Raw genomic sequence first — 24,721 nt, 5'->3', positions numbered from 1 at the left:
TGCACACGGGGCCGGGGGCGCACTTACTTTTGCACACGGGGCCGGGGGCGCACTTACTTTTGCACACGGGGCCGGGGGCGCACTTACTTTTGCACACGGGGCCGGGGGCGCACTTACTTTTGCACACGGGGCCGGAGGCGCACTTACTTTTGCACACGGGGCCGGGGGTGCACTTACTTTTGCACACGGGGTCGGGTGCGCACTTACTTTTGCACACGGGGCCGGGGGCGCACTTACTTTTGCACACGGGGCCGGGGGCGCACTTACTTTTGCACACGGGGCCGGGGGCGCACTTACTTTTGCACACGGGGCCGGGGGCGCACTTACTTTTGCACACGGGGCCGGGGGCGCACTTACTTTTGCACACGGGGCCGGGGGCTCACTTACTTTTCACACATGGGGCCGGGGGGGGGGGGCACTTACTTTTCACACACGGGGCCGGGGGGCACTTACTTTTCACACACGGGACGAGAGGGTGTCATAGTCACTTTATTCTAATGTTTGACTTTGATAAATGAGCATGTCCTAAAATGGACACCGTACATTTGCATAGCTGCCATCTTTGGAAGGTCAAGTTGGAGGTAATGGAAAGTTCGCCATTATTTCCTATGGGAAATTTTTTTTTAAAAATGCGATTTAAATAAAATCTACATATCAGATCGACTATAAAAGTCATAGCACACCTGTCCCCACCGAGGCCTTCGAAACGCCGCCTGAACGGGGTCTCTGCGCCGAGCGGTTCGGGCCGCATTAATTGCGGAAAACGCGGAGAAGAAGAAGAATAATAACTAGATGGGCATTTCCTGAAGGAAATACATGGTGCTTGAACAGCGCTGCCAGCTGCCAATGAACCTCAGGAGCAAGTCTGGCATGCAGGGCCCTGCCCCTGGGTATCCAATTTGGCCCCTTGGTAGCCACTTTGATGTGCGGGGGCCCTTGTTAGCAACATTGGCCCCTTGGTAGCCATTTTGGCATGCAGGAATCCTTGGTAGCCACTTTGGCCACATCCTCTTATATACAGACATTACTCCTATATACAGACACCATTCCTATATACAGACATCCCTCTGTATACAGACACCACTCCTATATACAGACACCACTCCTATATGCAGGCACCTCTCCTATATACAGACATCCCTCTATATACAGACACCACTCCTATATACAGACATCCCCCTATATACAGACACCACTCTTATATACAGACATCCCTCTATATACAGACACCACTCCTATATACAGACATCCCTCTATATACAGACATCTCTCCTATATACAGACATCCCTCTATATACAGACACCACTCCTATATACAGACATCCCTCTATATACAGACATCTCTCCTATATACAGACATCCCTCTATATACAGACACCACTCCTATATACAGACATCCCCCTATATACAGACACCACTCCTATATACAGACATCCCTCTATATACAGACACCACTCCTATATACAGACATCCCCCTATATACAGACACCACTCCTATATACAGACATCCCTCTATATACAGACACCACTCCTATATACAGACATCCCTCTATATACAGACATCTCTCCTATATACAGACATCCCCCTATATACAGACACCACTCCTATATACAGACATCCCTCTATATACAGACACCACTCCTATATACAGACATCCCTCTATATACAGACACCACTCCTATATACAGATATCCCCCTATATACAGACACCACTCCTATATACAGACATCCCCCTATATACAGACACCACTCCTATATACAGACATCCCTCTATATACAGACACCACTCCTATATACAGACATCCCTCTGTATACAGACACCACTCCTATATACAGACATCCCTCTATATACAGACACCACTCCAATATACAGACATCCCTCTATATACAGACACCACTCCTATATACAGACATTCCCCTATATACAGACACCACTCCTATATACAGACATCCCCCTATATACAGACACCACTCCTATATGCAGACATCCCTCTATATACAGACACCACTCCTATATACAGACATCCCCCTATATACAGACACCACTCCTATATACAGACATCCCCCTATATACAGACACCACTCTTATATACAGACATCCCTCTGTATACAGACACCACTCCTATATACAGACATCCCTCTGTATACAGACACCACTCCTATATACAGACATCCCTCTATATACAGACACCACTCCTATATACAGACATCCCTCTATGTACAGACACCACTCCTATATACAGACATCCCTCTATATACAGACATCTCTCCTTTATACAGATATCCCTCTATATACAGACACCACTCCTATATACAGACATCCCCCTATATACAGACACCACTCTTATATACAGACATCCCTCTATATACAGACACCACTCCTATATACAGACATCCCTCTATATACAGACACCACTCCTATATATAGACATCCCTCTATATACAGACACCACTCTTATATACAGACATCCCTCTATATACAGACACCACTCCTATATACAGACATCCCTCTATATACAGACACCACTCCTATATACAGACATCCCTCTGTATACAGACACCACTCCTATATACAGACATCCCTCTATATACAGACACCACTCCAATATACAGACATCCCTCTATATACAGACACCACTCCTATATACAGACATCCCTGTATATACAGACATCTCTCCTATATAGAGACATCCCTCTATATACAGACACCACTCCTATATACAGATATCCCCCTATATACAGACACAACTCCTATATACAGACATCCCCCTATATACAGACACTACTCCTATATACAGACATCCCCCTATATACAGACACCACTCCTATATACAGACATCCCCCTATATACAGACACCACTCCTATATACAGACATCCCCCTATATACAGACACCACTCCTATATGCAGACATCCCTCTATATACAGACACCACTCCTATATACAGACATCCCCCTATATACAGACACCACTCCTATATACAGACATCCCCCTATATACAGACACCACTCTTATATACAGACATCCCTCTGTATACAGACACCACTCCTATATACAGACATCCCTCTGTATACAGACACCACTCCTATATACAGACATCCCTCTATATACAGACACCACTCCTATATACAGACATCCCTCTAAGTACAGACACCACTCCTATATACAGACATCCCTCTATATACAGACATCTCTCCTTTATACAGATATCCCTCTATATACAGACACCACTCCTATATACAGACATCCCCCTATATACAGACACCACTCTTATATATAGACATCCCTCTATATACAGACACCACTCCTATATACAGACATCCCTCTATATACAGACACCACTCCTATATATAGACATCCCTCTATATACAGACACCACTCTTATATACAGACATCCCTCTATATACAGACACCACTCCTATATACAGACATCCCCCTATATACAGACATCACTCCTATATACAGACATCCCTCTATATACAGACACCACTCCTATATACAGACATCCCTCTATATACAGACACCACTCCTATATACAGACAATCCCCTATATACAGACACCACTCCTATATACAGACATCCCCCTATATACAGACACCACTCCTATATACAGACATCCCTCTAAATACAGACACCACTCCTATATACAGACATCCCTCTATATACAGACTCCTATATACAGGTCAGAGTTGTGGGTCACTTACTTTTCACACACGGGGCCGGGGGGGCACTTACTTTTCACACACGGGGCCGGGGGGCACTTACTTTTCACACACGGGGCCGGGGGGCACTTACTTTTCACACACGGGGCTAAGGGGGCACTTACTTTTCACACACGGGGCCGGGGGCGCACTTACTTTTGCACACGGGGCCGGGGGCGCACTTACTTTTGCACACGGAGCCGGGGGCGCACTTACTTTTGCACACGGGGCCGGGGGCGCACTTACTTTTGCACACGGGGCCGGGGGCGCACTTACTTTTGCACACGGGTCCGGGGGCGCACTTACTTTTGCACACGGGTTCGGGGGCGCACTTACTTTTGCACAGGGGGCCGGGGGCGCACTTACTTTTGCACACGGGGCCGGGGGCGCACTTACTTTTGTACACGGGGCCGGGGGCGCACTTACTTTTGCACACGGAGCCGGGGGCGCACTTACTTCTGCACACGAGGCCGGGGGCGCCCTTACTTTTGCACACGGGGCCGGGGGCGCACTTACTTTTGCACACGGGGCCGGGGGCGCACTTACTTTTGCACACGGGGCCGGGGGCGCACTTATTTTTGCACACGGGGCCGGGGGCGCACTTACTTTTGCACACGGGGCCGGGGGCGCACTTACTTTTGCACACGGGGCCGGGGGCACACTTACTTTTGCACCCGGGGCCGGGGGCGCACTTACTTTTGCACACGGGGCCGGGGGCGCACTTACTTTTGCACACGGGGCCGGGGGCGCACTTACTTTTGCACACGGGGCCGGGGGTGCACTTACTTTTGCACACGGGGCCGTGTGATAAATGATCATGTCCTAAAATGGATACCGTACATTTGCATAGCTGCCATCTTTGGAAGGTCAAGTTTGGGGTAATGGAAAGTTCGCCATTATTTCCTATGGGAATTTTTTTTTTTTAAATGCGATTTAAATAAAATCTACATATCGGATCGACTATAAAAGTCATAGCACACCTGTCCCCACCGAGGGCTTCGAAACGCCGCCTGAACGGGGTCTCTGCGCCGAGCGGTTCGGGCCGCATTAATTGCGGAAAACGCGGAGAAGAATAATAATAATAACTAGATGGGCATTTCCTGAAGGAAATACATGGTGCTTGAACAGCGCTGCCAGCTGCCAATGAACCTCAGGAGCAAGTCTGGCATGTAGGGCCCTGCCCCTGGGTAGCCAATTTGGCCCCTTGGTAGCCACTTTGATGTGCGGGGTCCCTTGCTACCAACTTTGGCCCCTTGGTAGCCTTTTTGGCATGCAGGAATCCTTGGTAGCCACTTTGGAGCACACAGCCTCTCGGTAGCCACTTTGGCCACATCCTCTTATATACAGACATCACTCCTATATACAGACACCACTCCTATATACAGACACAACTCCTACATACAGACATCCCTCTATATACAGACACCACTACCATATACAGAGATCCCTCTATATACAGATACCACTCCTATATACAGACATACCCCTATATACAGACACCACTACAATATACAGACATCCTTCTATATACAGACACCACTCCTATATACAGACATCCGACTATATAGAGACATCCCCCTATATACAGACACCACTCCTATATACAGACATCCCTCTAAATACAGACATCTCTCCCTTATACAGACATCTCTCCTATATACAGACATCCCCCTATATACAGACAACACTCCTATATACAGACATCCCCCTATATACAGACACCACTTCTATATACAGACATCCCTCTATATACAGACACCACTCCTATATACAGACACCACTCCTATATGCAGGCACCTCTCCTATATACAGACATCCCTCTATATACAGACACCACTCCTATATACAGACATCCTCCTATATACAGACACCACTCCTATATTCACACATCCCCCTATATAGAGACACCACTCCTATATACAGACATCCCCCTATATACAGACATCTCTACTATATACAGACATCCCCCTATATAGAGACACCACTCCTATATACAGACATCCCTCTATATACAGACACCACTACTTTATACAGACATCCCCCTATATAAAGACACCACTCCTATATACAGACATCCCTCTATATACAGACACCACTACTTTATACAGACATCCCCCTATATACAGACACCACTTCTATATACAGACATCCCCCTATATACAGACACCACTCCTATATGCAGACATCCCCCTATATACAGACACAACTCCTATATGCAGACATCCCCCTATATACAGACATCCCTCTATATACAAACACCACTCCTATATACAGACATCCCTCTATATACAGACACCACTCCTATAAACAGACATCCCTCTATATACAGACACCACTCCTATATACAGACATGTCTCCTATATACAAACATCCCCCTATATACAGACATCTCTCCTATATACAGACATCCCCCTATATACAGACATCTCTCCTATATACGGACATTCCTCTATATACAGACATCTCTCCTTTATACAGATATCCCTCTATATACAGACACCACTCCTATATACAGACATCCCCCTATATACAGACACCACTCTTATATACAGACATCCCTCTATATACAGACACCACTCCTATATACAGACATCCCTCTATATACAGACACCACTCCTATATATAGACATCCCCCTATATACAGACACCACTCTTATATACAGACATCCCCCTATATACAGACACCACTCTTATATACAGACATCCCTCTATATACAGACACCACTCCTATATACAGACATCCCTCTATATACAGACACCACTCCTATATACAGACAATCCCCTATATACAGACACCACTCCTATATACAGACATCCCCCTATATACAGACACCACTCCTATATACAGACATCCCTCTAAATACAGACACCACTCCTATATACAGACATCCCCCTATATACAGACTCCTATATACAGGTCAGAGTTGTGGGTCACTTACTTTTCACACACGGGGCCGGGGGGCACTTACTTTTCACACACGGGGATGGGGGGCACTTACTTTTCACACACGGGGCCGGGGGGCACTTACTTTTCACACACGGGGCCAAGGGGGCACTTACTTTTCACACACGGGGCCGGGGGCGCACTTACTTTTGCACACGGGGCCGGGGGCGCACTTACTTTTGCACACGGGGCCGGGGGCGCACTTACTTTTGCACATGGGGCCGGGGGCGCACTTACTTTTGCACATGGGGCCGGGGGCGCACTTACTTTTGCACACGGGGCCGGGGGCGCACTTACTTTTGCACACGGGTCCGGGGGCGCACTTACTTTTGCACACGGGTCCGGGGGCGCACTTACTTTTGCACAGGGGGCCGGGGGCGCACTTACTTTTGCACACGGGGCCGGGGGCGCACTTACTTTTGCACACGGGGCCGGGGGCGCACTTACTTTTGCACACGGAGCCGGGGGCGCACTTACTTCTGCACACGAGGCCGGGGGCGCCCTTACTTTTGCACACGGGGCCGGGGGCGCACTTACTTTTGCACACGGGGCCGGGGGCGCACTTACTTTTGCACACGGGGCCGGGGGCGCACTTACTTTTGCACACGGGGCCGGGGGCGCACTTACTTTTGCACACGGGGCCGGGGGCGCACTTACTTTTGCACACGGGGCCGGGGGCGCACTTACTTTTGCACACGGGGCCGGGGGCGCTCTTACTTTTGCACACGGGGCCGGGGGCGCACTTACTTTTGCACACGGGGCTGTGGGCGCACTTACTTTTGCACACGGGGCCGGGGGCGCACTTACTTTTGCAGACGGGGCCGGGGGCGCACTTACTTTTGCACACGGGGCCGGGGGCGCACTTACTTTTGCACACGGGGCCGGGGGCGCACTTAGTTTTGCACACGGGGCCGGGGGCGCACTTACTTTTGCACCCAGGGCCGGAGGCGCACTTACTTTTGCACACGGGGCCGGGGGCGCACTTATTTTTGCACATGGGGCCGGGGGCGCACTTACTTTTGCACACGGGGCCGGGGGCGCACTTACTTTTGCCCACGGGGTCGGGGGCACACTTACTTTTGCACCCGGGGCCGGGGGCGCACTTACTTTTGCACACGGGGCCGGGGGCGCACTTACTTTTGCACACGGGGCCGGGGGCGCACTTACTTTTGCACACGGGGCCGGGGGCGCACTTACTTTTGCACATGGGGCCGTGTGATAAATGATCATGTCCTAAAATGGATACCGTACATTTGCATAGCTGCCATCTTTGGAAGGTCAAGTTTGGGGTAATGGAAAGTTCGCCATTATTTCCTATGGGAAATTTTTTTTTTTAAATGCGATTTAAATAAAATCTACATATCGGATCGACTATAAAAGTCATAGCACACCTGTCCCCACCGAGGGCTTCGAAACGCCGCCTGAACGGGGTCTCTGCGCCGAGCGGTTCGGGCCGCATTAATTGCGGAAAACGCGGAGAAGAAGAATAATAATAATAATAATAATAATAAAATATAAGAAATCGGATTACAATATGTTGCTTGAACCTAGGAGGTTCAAGCACCATAATAATAATAATAACTAGATGGGTATTTCCTGAAGGAACTACAGATAGTGCTTTGGAATGGTGCCCGGGCTGCCCCTGCAAGACTTTGACACTTGGGTGCCCCTCAGGCGGTCCGATTTGGTGGGTTGGGTCAATCTGGGTCTGATTTTGTGGGCGGGGTAAATCTAGGTCCGATTCGGTGGGCGGGGTCACTTTTGGTCCGATTCTGTGGGCGCGGCCACTCTGGGTCTGATTCGGTGGGCGGAGCCACTCTGGGTCCGATTTGGTGGGCGGGGCACCTTAGGGACCAATTTGGTGGGTGGGGTCACTCGGTCCGATTTGGTGGGCTGGGCACCTCAGGGTCTGATTTGGTGGGCTGGGCACCTCAGGGTCCGATTTGGTGGGTGGGGTCACTCTGGGTCCGATTTGGTGGGCGGGGTCACTCTGGGCCCGATTTGGTGGAAGGGGTCACTCTGGGTCCGATTTGGTGGAAGGGGTCACTCTGGGTCTGATTTGGTGGAAGGGGTCACTCTGGGTCCGATTTGGTGGGCGGAGCCACTCTGGGTCCGATTTGGTGGGCGGGGTCACTCTGGGTCTGATTTAGGGGGCGGGGTCACTCTGGGTCCGATTTGGTGGGCCGGGCCCCTCGGGGTCCGATTTGGTGGGCCGGGCCTCTCGGGTTCCGAATTGGTGAGCGGGGTAATCTACTATCTAATTGTCTAAGGGCACTTCCGTCTTTCTGTCTCACAACACCGCTACGTCATCATCTCGTGAGACCGCAATGCACTCTTGGGACCGGAGCGCGCAACAAGCATCGGGTACCGGCCACTCCAGGTGCAACAAGCATCGTGTACCGGCCGCTCTAGGAGGTGCAACAACCATCAGATACCGGCCGCTCCAGGAGGTGAGTATGTAACTTTTTTATTTTAATTCTTTTTTTTTTTTTAACAGGGATATGCAGTATACTATGTGACTGGACAATATACTACGTGACTGGGCAGTATAACTACGTGGCTCTGCGCTGTATACTGCGTGGCTCTGTGCTGTATACTGCGTGGCTCTGCGCTGTATACTACGCGGCTCTGCGCTGTATACTACGCGGCTCTGCGCTGTATACTGCGCGGCTCTGCGCTGTGTACTGCGCGGCTCTGCGCTGTGTACTGCGCGGCTCTGCGCTGTGTACTGCACGGCTCTGCGCTGTGTACTGCGCGGCTCTGCACTGTGTACTGCGCGTTCTGCGCTGTATACTGCGCGGCTCTGCGCTGTATACTGCGCGGCTCTGCGCTGTATACTGCGCAGCTCTGCGCTTTGTACTGCGCGGCTCTGCGCTATATACTGCGTGGCTCTTCGCTGTATACTACGCGGCTCTGCGCTGTGTACTGCGCGGCTCTGCGCTGTGTACTGCGCGTGTCCGTGCTGTGTACTGCGCGTGTCTGCGCTGTATACTGCGCGGCTCTGCGCTATGTACTGCGCGGCTCTGCACTGTGTACTGCACGGCTCTGCGCTGTATACTGCGGGGCTCTGCACTGTATACTGCGGGGCTCTGCGCTGTATACTACGCGGCTCAGCGCTGTATACTGCGCGGCTCTGCGCTGCATACTGCTTGGCTCTACGCTGCGTACTGCGCGGCTCTGCGCTATATACTGGGTGGCTCTGCGCTGTGTACTGCGCGGCTCTGTGCTGTGTACTGTGCGGCTCTGCACTGTGTACTGCGCGGCTCTGCGCTGTGTACTGCGCGGCTCTGCGCTGTGTACTGCGCGGCTCTGTGCTTTATACTGTGCGGCTCTGCGCTGTGTACTGCGCGGCTCTGCGCTGTGTACTGCGCGGCTCTGCGCTGTATACTGCGTGGCTCTGCGCTGTGTACTGCGCGGCTCTGCGCTGTGTACTGCGCGGCTCTGCGCTGTGTACTGCGCGGCTCTGCGCTGTGTACTGCTCGGCTCTGCGCTGTGTACTGCGCGGCTCTCCGCTGTGTACTGCGCGGCTCTGCGCTGTGTACTGCGCGGCTCTGCGCTGTGTACTGCGCGGCTCTGCGCTGTGTACTGCGCGGCTCTGCGCTGTGTACTGCGCGGCTCTGCGCTTTATACTGCGCGGCTTTGCGCTGTGTACTGCGCGGCTCTGCGCTGTGTACTGCGCGGCTCTGCGCTGTGTACTGCACGGCTCTGCGCTTTATACTGCGCGGCTCTGCGCTGTGTACTGCACGGCTCTGCGCTGTGTTCTGCGCGGCTCTGCACGGTATACTGCGCGGCTCTGCGCTTTATACTGTGCGGCTCTGCGCTCTGTACTGCACGGCTCTGCGCTGTCTACTGCGCGGCTCTGCGCTGTGTACTGCTCGGCTCTGCGCTGTGTACTGCGCGGCTCTCCGCTTTATACTGCGCGGCTCTGCGCTGTGTACTGCACGGCTCTGCGCTGTGTACTGCGCGGCTCTGCGCTTTATACTGCGCGGCTTTGCGCTGTGTACTGCATGGCTCTGCGCTGTGTACTGCACGGCTCTGCGCTGTGTACTGCGCGGCTCTGCGCGGTATACTGCACGGCTCTGCGCTTTATACTGTGCGGCTCTGCGCTCTGTACTGCACGGCTCTGCGCTGTCTACTGCGCGGCTCTGCGCTGTGTACTGCTCGGCTCTGCGCTGTGTACTGCGCGGCTCTCCGCTTTATACTGCGCGGCTCTGCGCTGTGTACTGCGCGGCTCTGCGCTGTGTACTGCGCGGCTCTGCGCTTTATACTGCGCGGCTTTGCGCTGTGTACTGCATGGCTCTGCGCTGTGTACTGCGCGGCTCTGCGCTGTGTACTGCGCGGCTCTGCGCTGTGTAGTGCGGGGCTCTGCTCTTTATACTGTGCGGCTCTGCGCTGTGTACTGCATGGCTCTGCGCTGTGTACTGCGCGGCTCTGCGCTGTGTACTGCGCGGCTCTGCGCTGTGTACTGCGCGGCTCTGCCCTGTATACTGCGTGGCTGTGCAATATACTACGTGGACATGCATATTCTAGAATACCCGATGAGTTAGAATCGGGCCACCATCTAATAATTATAAGACTACAGATAGTGGTTTGGAATTGTGCTGTACTGTCACTTTAAGAGCTGATATTATCTGACAAAACTTGTGACCTGGTGAGCTGATGTAGATTTCATAGGCGTTGGCATAGTAACTGTGTCTGACTGCGCATATCAATGAGCTAATCAGCCAGGTGGCAGTTATTTTTAGAAATTGCCTCAGAAACCAGCCCATTATAAACGTATAGGAAAATTTCTCCATTGAAACGCATTGAAAGACTTTTTTCAAACACAAATTGCGCAAAAACTACAAATCCGATCGGCACGAAAAATACTTAGCACACCTCTTGGGGACGCTGGCTTCGAAATGACACCTCACTGGAGTCTGTGAGTTTAGCGGTTCGGGCCGCATTACGTGCGGACTGAATAATAAGAATAAGAAGAAGTTTACCACGGTGGAATAACAGTATAGTGCTTTGTTCCAAAGCACTATAATAATAATAATAACTAGATGGGTATTTCCTGAAGGAACTACAGATAGTGCTTTGGAATGGTGCCCGGGCTGCCCCTGCAAGACTTTGACACTTGGGTGCCCCTCAGGCGGTCCGATTTGGTGGGTTGGGTCAATCTGGGTCTGATTTTGTGGGCGGGGTAAATCTAGGTCCGATTCGGTGGGCGGGGTCACTTTTGGTCCGATTCTGTGGGCGCGGCCACTCTGGGTCCGATTCGGTGGGCGGAGCCACTCTGGGTCCGATTTGGTGGGCGGGGCACCTTAGGGACCAATTTGGTGGGTGGGGTCACTCGGTCCGATTTGGTGGGCTGGGCACCTCAGGGTCTGATTTGGTGGGCTGGGCACCTCAGGGTCCGATTTGGTGGGTGGGGTCACTCTGGGTCCGATTTGGTGGGCGGGGTCACTCTGGGCCCGATTTGGTGGAAGGGGTCACTCTGGGTCCGATTTGGTGGAAGGGGTCACTCTGGGTCTGATTTGGTGGAAGGGGTCACTCTGGGTCCGATTTGGTGGGCGGAGCCACTCTGGGTCCGATTTGGTGGGCGGGGTCACTCTGGGTCTGATTTAGGGGGCGGGGTCACTCTGGGTCCGATTTGGTGGGCCGGGCCCCTCGGGGTCCGATTTGGTGGGCCGGGCCTCTCGGGTTCCGAATTGGTGAGCGGGGTAATCTACTATCTAATTGTCTAAGGGCACTTCCGTCTTTCTGTCTCACAACACCGCTACGTCATCATCTCGTGAGACCGCAATGCACTCTTGGGACCGGAGCGCGCAACAAGCATCGGGTACCGGCCACTCCAGGTGCAACAAGCATCGTGTACCGGCCGCTCTAGGAGGTGCAACAACCATCAGATACCGGCCGCTCCAGGAGGTGAGTATGTAACTTTTTTATTTTAATTCTTTTTTTTTTTTAACAGGGATATGCAGTATACTATGTGACTGGACAATATACTACGTGACTGGGCAGTATAACTACGTGGCTCTGCGCTGTATACTGCGTGGCTCTGTGCTGTATACTGCGTGGCTCTGCGCTGTATACTACGCGGCTCTGCGCTGTATACTACGCGGCTCTGCGCTGTATACTGCGTGGCTCTGCGCTGTGTACTGCGCGGCTCTGCGCTGTGTACTGCGCGGCTCTGCGCTGTGTACTGCACGGCTCTGCGCTGTGTACTGCGCGGCTCTGCACTGTGTACTGCGCGTTCTGCGCTGTATACTGCGCGGCTCTGCGCTGTATACTGCGCGGCTCTGCGCTGTATACTGCGCAGCTCTGCGCTTTGTACTGCGCGGCTCTGCGCTATATACTGCGTGGCTCTTCGCTGTATACTACGCGGCTCTGCGCTGTGTACTGCGCGGCTCTGCGCTGTGTACTGCGCGTGTCCGTGCTGTGTACTGCGCGTGTCTGCGCTGTATACTGCGCGGCTCTGCGCTATGTACTGCGCGGCTCTGCACTGTGTACTGCACGGCTCTGCGCTGTATACTGCGGGGCTCTGCACTGTATACTGCGGGGCTCTGCGCTGTATACTACGCGGCTCAGCGCTGTATACTGCGCGGCTCTGCGCTGCATACTGCTTGGCTCTACGCTGCGTACTGCGCGGCTCTGCGCTATATACTGGGTGGCTCTGCGCTGTGTACTGCGCGGCTCTGTGCTGTGTACTGTGCGGCTCTGCACTGTGTACTGCGCGGCTCTGCGCTGTGTACTGCGCGGCTCTGCGCTGTGTACTGCGCGGCTCTGCGCTTTATACTGTGCGGCTCTGCGCTGTGTACTGCGCGGCTCTGCGCTGTGTACTGCGCGGCTCTGCGCTGTATACTGCGCGGCTCTGCGCTGTGTACTGCGCGGCTCTGCGCTGTGTACTGCGCGGCTCTGCGCTGTGTACTGCGCGGCTCTGCGCTGTGTACTGCGCGGCTCTGCGCTGTGTACTGCTCGGCTCTGTGCTGTGTACTGCGCGGCTCTCCGCTGTGTACTGCGCGGCTCTGCGCTGTGTACTGCGCGGCTCTGCGCTGTGTACTGCGCGGCTCTGCGCTGTGTACTGCGCGGCTCTGCGCTGTGTACTGCGCGGCTCTGCGCTTTATACTGCGCGGCTTTGCGCTGTGTACTGCGCGGCTCTGCGCTGTGTACTGCGCGGCTCTGCGCTGTGTACTGCACGGCTCTGCGCTTTATACTGCGCGGCTCTGCGCTGTGTACTGCACGGCTCTGCGCTGTGTTCTGCGCGGCTCTGCACGGTATACTGCGCGGCTCTGCGCTTTATACTGTGCGGCTCTGCGCTCTGTACTGCACGGCTCTGCGCTGTCTACTGCGCGGCTCTGCGCTGTGTACTGCTCGGCTCTGCGCTGTGTACTGCGCGGCTCTCCGCTTTATACTGCGCGGCTCTGCGCTGTGTACTGCACGGCTCTGCGCTGTGTACTGCGCGGCTCTGCGCTTTATACTGCGCGGCTTTGCGCTGTGTACTGCATGGCTCTGCGCTGTGTACTGCACGGCTCTGCGCTGTGTACTGCGCGGCTCTGCGCGGTATACTGCGCGGCTCTGCGCTTTATACTGTGCGGCTCTGCGCTCTGTACTGCACGGCTCTGCGCTGTCTACTGCGCGGCTCTGCGCTGTGTACTGCTCGGCTCTGCGCTGTGTACTGCGCGGCTCTCCGCTTTATACTGCGCGGCTCTGCGCTGTGTACTGCGCGGCTCTGCGCTGTGTACTGCGCGGCTCTGCGCTTTATACTGCGCGGCTTTGCGCTGTGTACTGCATGGCTCTGCGCTGTGTACTGCGCGGCTCTGCGCTGTGTACTGCGCGGCTCTGCGCTGTGTAGTGCGGGGCTCTGCTCTTTATACTGTGCGGCTCTGCGCTGTGTACTGCATGGCTCTGCGCTGTGTACTGCGCGGCTCTGCGCTGTGTACTGCGCGGCTCTGCGCTGTGTACTGCGGCGGCTCTGCGCTGTGTACTGCGCGGCTCTGCGCTGTGTACTGCGCGGCTCTGCCCTGTATACTGCGTGGCTGTGCAATATACTACGTGGACATGCATATTCTAGAATTCCCGATGAGTTAGAATCGGGCCACCATCTAATAATTATAAGACTACAGATAGTGGTTTGGAATTGTGCTGTACTGTCACTTTAAGAGCTGATATTATCTGACAAAACTTGTGACCTGGTGAGCTGATGTAGATTTCATAGGCGTTGGCATAGTAACTGTGTCTGACTGCGCATATCAATGAGCTAATCAGCCAGGTGGCAGTTATTTTTAGAAATTGCCTCAGAAACCAGCCCATTATAAACGTATAGGAAAATTTCTCCATTGAAACGCATTGAAAGACTTTTTTCAAACACAAATTGCGCAAAAACTACAAATCCGATCGGCACGAAAAATACTTAGCACACCTCTTGGGGACGCTGGCTTCGAAATGACACCTCACTGGAGTCTGTGAGTTTAGCGGTTCGGGCCGCATTACGTGCGGACTGAATAATAAGAATAAGAAGAAGTTTACCACGGTGGAATAACAGTATAGTGCTTTGTTCCAAAGCACTATAATAAAATATAAGAAATCGGATTACAATATGTTGCTTGAACCTAGGAGGTTCAAGCACCATAATAACTAGATGGGCATTTCCTGAAGGAAATACATGGTGCTTGAACAGCGCTGCCAGCTGCCAATGAACCTCAGGAGCAAGTCTGGCATGCAGAGCCCTGCCCCTGGGTATACAATTTGGCCCCTTGGTAGCCACTTTGATGTGCGGGGCCCCTTGTTAGCAACTTTGGCCCCTTGGTAGCCATTTTGGCATGCAGGAATCCTTGGTAGCCACTTTGGCCACATCCTCTTATATACAAACATCACTCCTATATACAGACATCCCTGTATATACAGACACCACTACCATATACAGAGATCCCTCTATATACAGATACCACTCCTATATACAGACATCCACCTATATACAGACACCACTTCTATATAAAGACATCCTTCTATATACAGACACCACTCCTATATACAGACACCACTCCTATATGCAGGCACCTCTCCTATATACAGACATCCCTCTATATACAGACACCACTCCTATATACAGACATCCCCCTATATACAGACACCACTCCTATATTCAGACATCCCCCTATATACAGACATCCCCCTATATACAGACATCCCCCTATATACAGACATATCTACTATATACAGACATCCCCCTATATAGAGACACCACTCCCATATACAGACATCCCTCTATATACAGACATCTCTCCTATATACAGACATCCCTCTATATACAGACACCACTCCTATATACAGACATCCCCCTATATACAGACACCACTCCTATATGCAGGCACCTCTCCTATATACAGACACCACTCCTATATACAGACATCACCCTATATACAGATATCACTCCTATATACAGACATCCCTCTATATACAGACACCACTCCTATAAACAGACATCCCCCTATATACAGACACCACTCCTATATACAGACATCCCTCTATATACAGACACCACTCCTATATACAGACATCCCTCTATATACAGACACCACTCCTATATACAGACATCCCCCTATATACAGACACCACTCTTATATACAGACATCCCTCTATATACAGACACCACTCCTATATACAGACATCCCTCTATATACAGACATCTCTCCTATATACAGACATCCCTCTATATACAGACACCACTCCTATATACAGACATCCCTCTATATACAGACATCTCTCCTATATACAGACATCCCTCTATATACAGACACCACTCCTATATACAGACATCCCCTATATACAGAAACCACTCCTATATACAGACATCCCTCTATATACAGACACCTCTCCTATATACAGACATCCCCCTATATACAGACACCACTCCTATATACAGACATCCCTCTATATACAGACACCACTCCTATATACAGACATCCCTCTATATACAGACATCTCTCCTATATACAGACATCCCCCTATATACAGACACCACTCTTATATACAGACATCCCTCTATATACAGACACCACTCCTATATACAGACATCCCTCTATATACAGACATCTCTCCTATATACAGACATCCCTCTATATACAGACACCCCTCCTATATACAGACATCCCTCTATATACAGACATCTCTCCTATATACAGACATCCCTCTATATACAGACACCACTCCTATATACAGACATCCCCCTATATACAGACACCACTCCTATATACAGACATCCCTCTATATACAGACACCACTCCTATATACAGACATCCCCCTATATACAGACACCACTCCTATATACAGACATCCCTCTGTATACAGACACCACTCCTATATACAGACATCCCTCTATATACAGACACCACTCCTATATACAGACATCCCTCTATATACAGACACCACTCCTATATACAGACATCCCTCTATATACAGACATATCTCCTATATTCAGACATCCCCCTATATAGAGACACCACTCCTATATACAGACATCCCTCTGTATACAGACACAACTCCTGTATACAGACATCCCTCTATATACAGACACCACTCCTATATACAGACATCCCTCTATATACAGACACCACTCCTATATACAGACATCCCTCTATATACAGACATCTCTCCTATATACAGACATCCCTCTATATACAGACACCACTCCTATATACAGACATACCTCTATATACAGACACCACTCCTATATACAGACATCCCTCTATATACAGACACCACTCCTATATACAGACATCCCCCTATATTCAGACACCACTCCTATATACAGACATCCCTCTATACACAGACACCACTCCTATATACAGACATCCCTCTATATACAGACACCACTCCTATATACAGACATCCCTCTATATACAGACACCACTCCTATATACAGACATCCCTCTATATACAGACACCACTCCTATATACAGACATCCCTTTATATACAGACACCACTCCTATATACAGATATCCCCCTATATACAGACACCACTCCTATATACAGACATCCCCTATATACAGACACCACTTCTATATAGAGACATCCCTCTATATACAGACACTACTCCTATATACAGACATCCCCCTATATACAGACACCACTCCTATATACAGACATCCCCCTATATACAGACATCCCCCTATATACAGACACCACTCCTATATACAGACATCCCTCTGTATACAGACACCACTCCTATATACAGACATCCCTCTATATACAGACACCACTCCTATATACAGACATCCCTCTATATACAGACATCTCTCCTATATACAGACATCCCTTTATATACAGACACCACCCCTATATACAGACATCCCTCTATATACAGACATCTTTCCTTTATACAGATATCCCTCTATATACAGACACCACTCCTATATACAGACATCCCCCTATATACAGACATCACTCTTATATACAGACATCCCTCTATATACAGACACCACTCCTATATACAGACATCCCTCTATATACAGACACCACTCCTATATACAGACATCCCTCTATATACAGACACCACTCCTATATACAGACATCCCTCTATATACAGACACCACTCCTATATACAGACATCCCTCTATATACAGACACCACACCTATATACAGACATCCCCCTATATACAGACACCACTCCTATATACAGACATCCCTCTATATACAGACACCACTCCTATATACAGACATCCCTCTATATACAGACATCTCTCCTATATACAGACATCCCTCTATATACAGACACCACTCCTATATACAGACATCCCCCTATATACAGACACCACTCCTATATACAGACCCCTCTATATACAGACACCACTCCTATATACAGACATCCCCCTATATACAGACACCACTCCTATATACAGACATCCCTCTATATACAGACACCACTCCTATATACAGACATCCCTCTATATACAGACATCTCTCCTATATACAGACATCCCCCTATATACAGACACCACTCCTATATACAGACATCCCTCTATATACAGACACCACTCCTATATACAGACACCACTCCTATATACAGACATCCCTCTATATACAGACATCTCTCCTATATACAGACATCCCTCTATATACAGACACCACTCCTATATACAGACATCCCCCTATATACAGACACCACTCCTATATACAGACATCCCCCTATATACAGACATCCCCCTATATACAGACACCACTCCTATATACAGACATCCCTCTGTATACAGACACCACTCCTATGTACAGACATCCCTCTATATACAGACACCACTCTTATACACAGACATCCCTCTATATACAGACACCACTCCTATATACAGACATCCCTCTATATACAGACATCTCTCCTATATACAGACATCCCTCTATATACAGACACCACTCCTATATACAGACATCCCTCTATATACAGACATCTTTCCTTTATACAGATATCCCTCTATATACAGACACCACTCCTATATACAGACATCCCCCTATATACAGACACCACTCTTATATACAGACATCCCTCTATATACAGACACCACTCCTATATACAGACATCCCTCTATATACAGACACCACTCCTATATACAGACATCCCTCTATATACAGACACCACTCCTATATACAGACATCCCTCTATATACAGACACCACTCCTATATACAGACATCCCTCTATATACAGACACCACTCCAATATACAGACATCCCCCTATATACAGACACCACTCCTATATACAGACATCCCTCTATATACAGACACCACTCCTATATACAGATATCCCTCTATATACAGACACCACTCGTATATACAGACATCCCTCTATATACAGACACCACTCCTATATACAGACATCCCCCTATATACAGACACCACTCCTATATACAGACATCCCTCTATATACAGACACCACTCCTATATACAGACATCCCTCTATATACAGACATCTCTCCTATATACAGACATCCCTCTATATACAGACACCACTCCTATATACAGACATCCCTCTATATACAGACACCACTCCTATATACAGACATCCCCCTATATACAGACACCACTCCTATATACAGACATCCCTCTGTATACAGACACCACTCCTATATACAGACATCCCTCTATATACAGACACCACTCCTATATACAGACATCCCTCTATTTACAGACACCACTCCTATATACAGACATCCCTCTATATACAGACATATCTTCTATATTCAGACATCCCCCTATATAGAGACACCACTCCTATATACAGACATCCCTCTGTATACAGACACAACTCCTATATACAGACATCCCTCTATATACAGACACCACTCCTATATACAGACATCCCTCTATATACAGGCACCACTCCTATATACAGACATCCCTCTATATACAGACATCTCTCCTATATACAGACATCCCTCTATATACAGACAACACTCCTATATACAGACATCCCTCTATATACAGACATCTCTCCTATATACAGATATCCATCTATATACAGACACCACTCCTAAATACAGACATCCCCCTATATACAGACACCACTCCTATATACAGACATCCCTCTATATACAGACACCACTCCTATATACAGACATCCGTCTATATACAGACACCACTCCTATATACAAACATCCCTCTATATACAGACACCACTCCTATATACAGACATCCCTCTATATACAGACACCACTCCTATATACAGACATCCCTCTATATACAGACACCACTCCTATATACAGATATCCCCCTATATTCAGACACCACTCCTATATACAGATATCCCCCTATATACAGACAGCACTCTTATATACAGACATCCCTCTGTATACAGACACCACTCCTATATACAGACATCCCTCTATATACAGACACCAATCCTATATACAGACATCCCTCTATATACAGACACCACTACTATATACAGACATCCCCCTATATACAGACACCACTCCTATATACAGACATCCCTCTGTATACAGACACCACTCCTATATACAGACATCCCTCTGTATACAGACACCACTCCTATATACAGACATCCCTCTATATACAGACACCACTCCTATATACAGACATCCCTCTATATACAGACACCACTCCTATATACAGACATCCCTGTATATACAGACATCTCTCCTATATAGAGACATCCCTCTATATACAGACATCCCCCTATATACAGACACCACACCTATATACAGACATCCCCCTATATACAGACACCACTCCTATATACAGACATCCCTCTGTATACAGACACCACTCCTATATACAGACATCCCTCTATATACAGACACCACTCCTATATACAGACATCCCCCTATATACAGACACCACTCCTATATACAGACATCCCTCTATATACAGACACCACTCCTATATACAGACATCCCTCTATATACAGACACCACTCCTATATACAGACAATCCCCTATATACAGACACCACTCCTATATACAGACATCCCTCTATATACAGACACCACTCCTATATACATACATCCCTCTATATACAGACACCACTCCTATATACAGACATCCCTCTGTATAAAGACACCACTCCTATATACAGACATCCCTCTACATACAGACACCACATCTATATACAGACATCCCTCTGTATACAGACACCACTCTTGTATACAGACATCCCTCTATATAGACACCACTCCTATATACAGACATCCCTCTATATACAGACACTACTCCTATATGCAGACATCCCCCTATATACAGACACCACTCCTATATACAGACATCCCTCTATATACAGACACCACTCCTATATACAGACATCCCTCTATATACAGACACCACTCCTATATACAGACAATCCCCTATATACAGACACCACTCCTATATACAGACATCCCTCTATATACAGACACCACTCCTATATACAGACATCCCTCTATATACAGGCACCACTCCTATATACAGACATCCCTCTATATACAGACATCTTTCCTATATACAGACTTCCCTCTATATACAGACAACACTCCTATATACAGACATCCCTCTATATACAGACATCTCTCCTATATACAGATATCCATCTATATACAGACACCACTCCTAAATACAGACATCCCCCTATATACAGACACCACTCCTATATACAGACATCCCTCTATATACAGACACCACTCCTATATACAAACATCCCTCTATATACAGACACCACTCCTATATACAAACATCCATCTATATACAGACACCACTCCTATATACAGACATCCCTCTATATACAGACACCACTCCTATATACAGACATCCCTCTATATACAGACACCACTCCTATATACAGATATCCCCCTATATACAGACACCACTCCTATATACAGACATCCCCCTATATACAGATACCACTCCTATATACAGACATCCCTCTGTATACAGACACCACTCCTATATACAAACATCCCTCTATATACAGACACCAATCCTATATACAGACATCCCTCTATATACAGACACCACTCCTATATACAGACATACCCCTATATACAGACACCACTCCTATATACAGACATCCCTCTGTATACAGACACCACTCCTATATACAGACATCCCTCTATATACAGACACCACTCCTATATACAGACATCCCTCTATTTACAGACACCACTCCTATATACAGACATCCCTCTATATACAGACATATCTTCTATATTCAGACATCCCCCTATATAGAGACACCACTCCTATATACAGACATCCCTCTGTATACAGACACAACTCCTATATACAGACATCTCTCTATATACAGACACCACTCCTATATACAGACATCCCTCTATATACAGGCACCACTCCTATATACAGACATCCCTCTATATACAGACATCTCTCCTATATACAGATATCCATCTATATACAGACACCACTCCTAAATACAGACATCCCCCTATATACAGACACCACTCCTATATACAGACATCCCTCTATATACAGACACCACTCCTATATACAGACATCCCTCTATATACAGACACGACTCCTATATACAAACATCCCTCTATATACAGACACCACTCCTATATACAGACATCCCTCTATATACAGACACCACTCCTATATACAGACATCCCTCTATATACAGACACCACTCCTATATACAGATATCCCCCTATATACAGACACCACTCCTATATACAGATATCCCCCTATATACAGACAGCACTCTTATATACAGACATCCGTCTGTATACAGACACCACTCCTATATACAGACATCCCTCTATATACAGACACCAATCCTATATACAGACATCCCTCTATATACAGACACCACTACTATATACAGACATCCCCCTATATACAGACACCACTCCTATATACAGACATCCCTCTGTATACAGACACCACTCCTATATACAGACATCCCTCTTTATATACAGACACCACTCCTATATACAGACATCCCTCTATATACAGACACCACTCCTATATACAGACATCCCTCTATATACAGACACCACTCCTATATACAGACATCCCTGTATATACAGACATCTCTCCTATATAGAGACATCCCTCTATATACAGACACCACTCCTATATACAGACATCCCCCTATATACAGACACCACACCTATATACAGACATCCCCCTATATACAGACACCACTCCTATATACAGACATCCCTCTGTATACAGACACCACTCCTATATACAGACATCCCTCTATATACAGACACCACTCCTATATACAGACATCCCCCTATATACAGACACCACTCCTATATACAGGCATCCCTCTATATACAGACACCACTCCTATATACAGACATCCCTCTATATACAGACACCACTCCTATATACAGACAATCCCCTATATACAGACACCACTACTATATACAGACATCCCTCTATATACAGACACCACTCCTATATACATACATCCCTCTATATACAGACACCACACCTATATACAGACATCCCTCTGTATAAAGACACCACTCCTATATACAGACATCCCTCTACATACAGACACCACATCTATATACAGACATCCCTCTGTATACAGACACCACTCCTATATACAGACATCCCTCTATATAGACACCACTCCTATATACAGACATCCCTCTATATACAGACACTACTCCTATATGCAGACATCCCCCTATATACAGACACCACTCCTATATACAGACATCCCTCTATATACAGACACCACTCCTATATACAGACATCCCTCTATATACAGACACCACTCCTATATACAGACAATCCCCTATATACAGACACCACTCCTATATACAGACATCCCTCTATATACAGACACCACTCCTACATACAGACATCCCTCTATATACAGACACCACTCCTATATACAGACATCCCTCTGTATACAGACACCACTCCTATATACGGACATCCCTCTATATATAGAGACACCACTCCTATATACAGACATCCCTCTATATACAGACACCACTACTATATATAGACATCCCTCTATATACAGACACCACTCCTATATACACATATCCCCCTATATACAGACACCACTCCTATATACAGACATCCCCCTATATACAGACACCACTCCTATATACAGACATCCCTCTGTATACAGACACCACTCCTATATACAGACATCCCTCTATATACAGACACCACTCCTATATACAGACATCCCTCTATATACAGACACCACTCCTATATACAGACATCCCTCTATATACAGACATATCTTCTATATTCAGACATCCCCCTATATAGAGACACCACTCCTATATACAGACATCCCTCTGTATACAGACACAACTAATATATACAGACATCCCTCTATATACAGACACCACTCCTATATACAGACATCCCTCTATATACAGGCACCACTCCTATATACAGACATCCCTCTATATACAGACATCTCTCCTATATACAGACATCCCTCTATATACAGACATCTCTCCTATATACAGATATCCATCTATATACAGACACCACTCCTAAATACAGACATCCCCCTATATACAGACACCACTCCTATATACAGACATCCCTCTATATACAGACACCACCCCTATATACAGACATCCCTCTATATACAGACACCACTCCTATAT

Source organism: Ranitomeya variabilis, chromosome 1 (genome assembly GCF_051348905.1).
Source record: "Ranitomeya variabilis isolate aRanVar5 chromosome 1, aRanVar5.hap1, whole genome shotgun sequence".
Taxonomy (NCBI): Eukaryota; Metazoa; Chordata; class Amphibia; order Anura; family Dendrobatidae; genus Ranitomeya; species Ranitomeya variabilis.
This window is presented reverse-complemented; position numbering follows the sequence as displayed.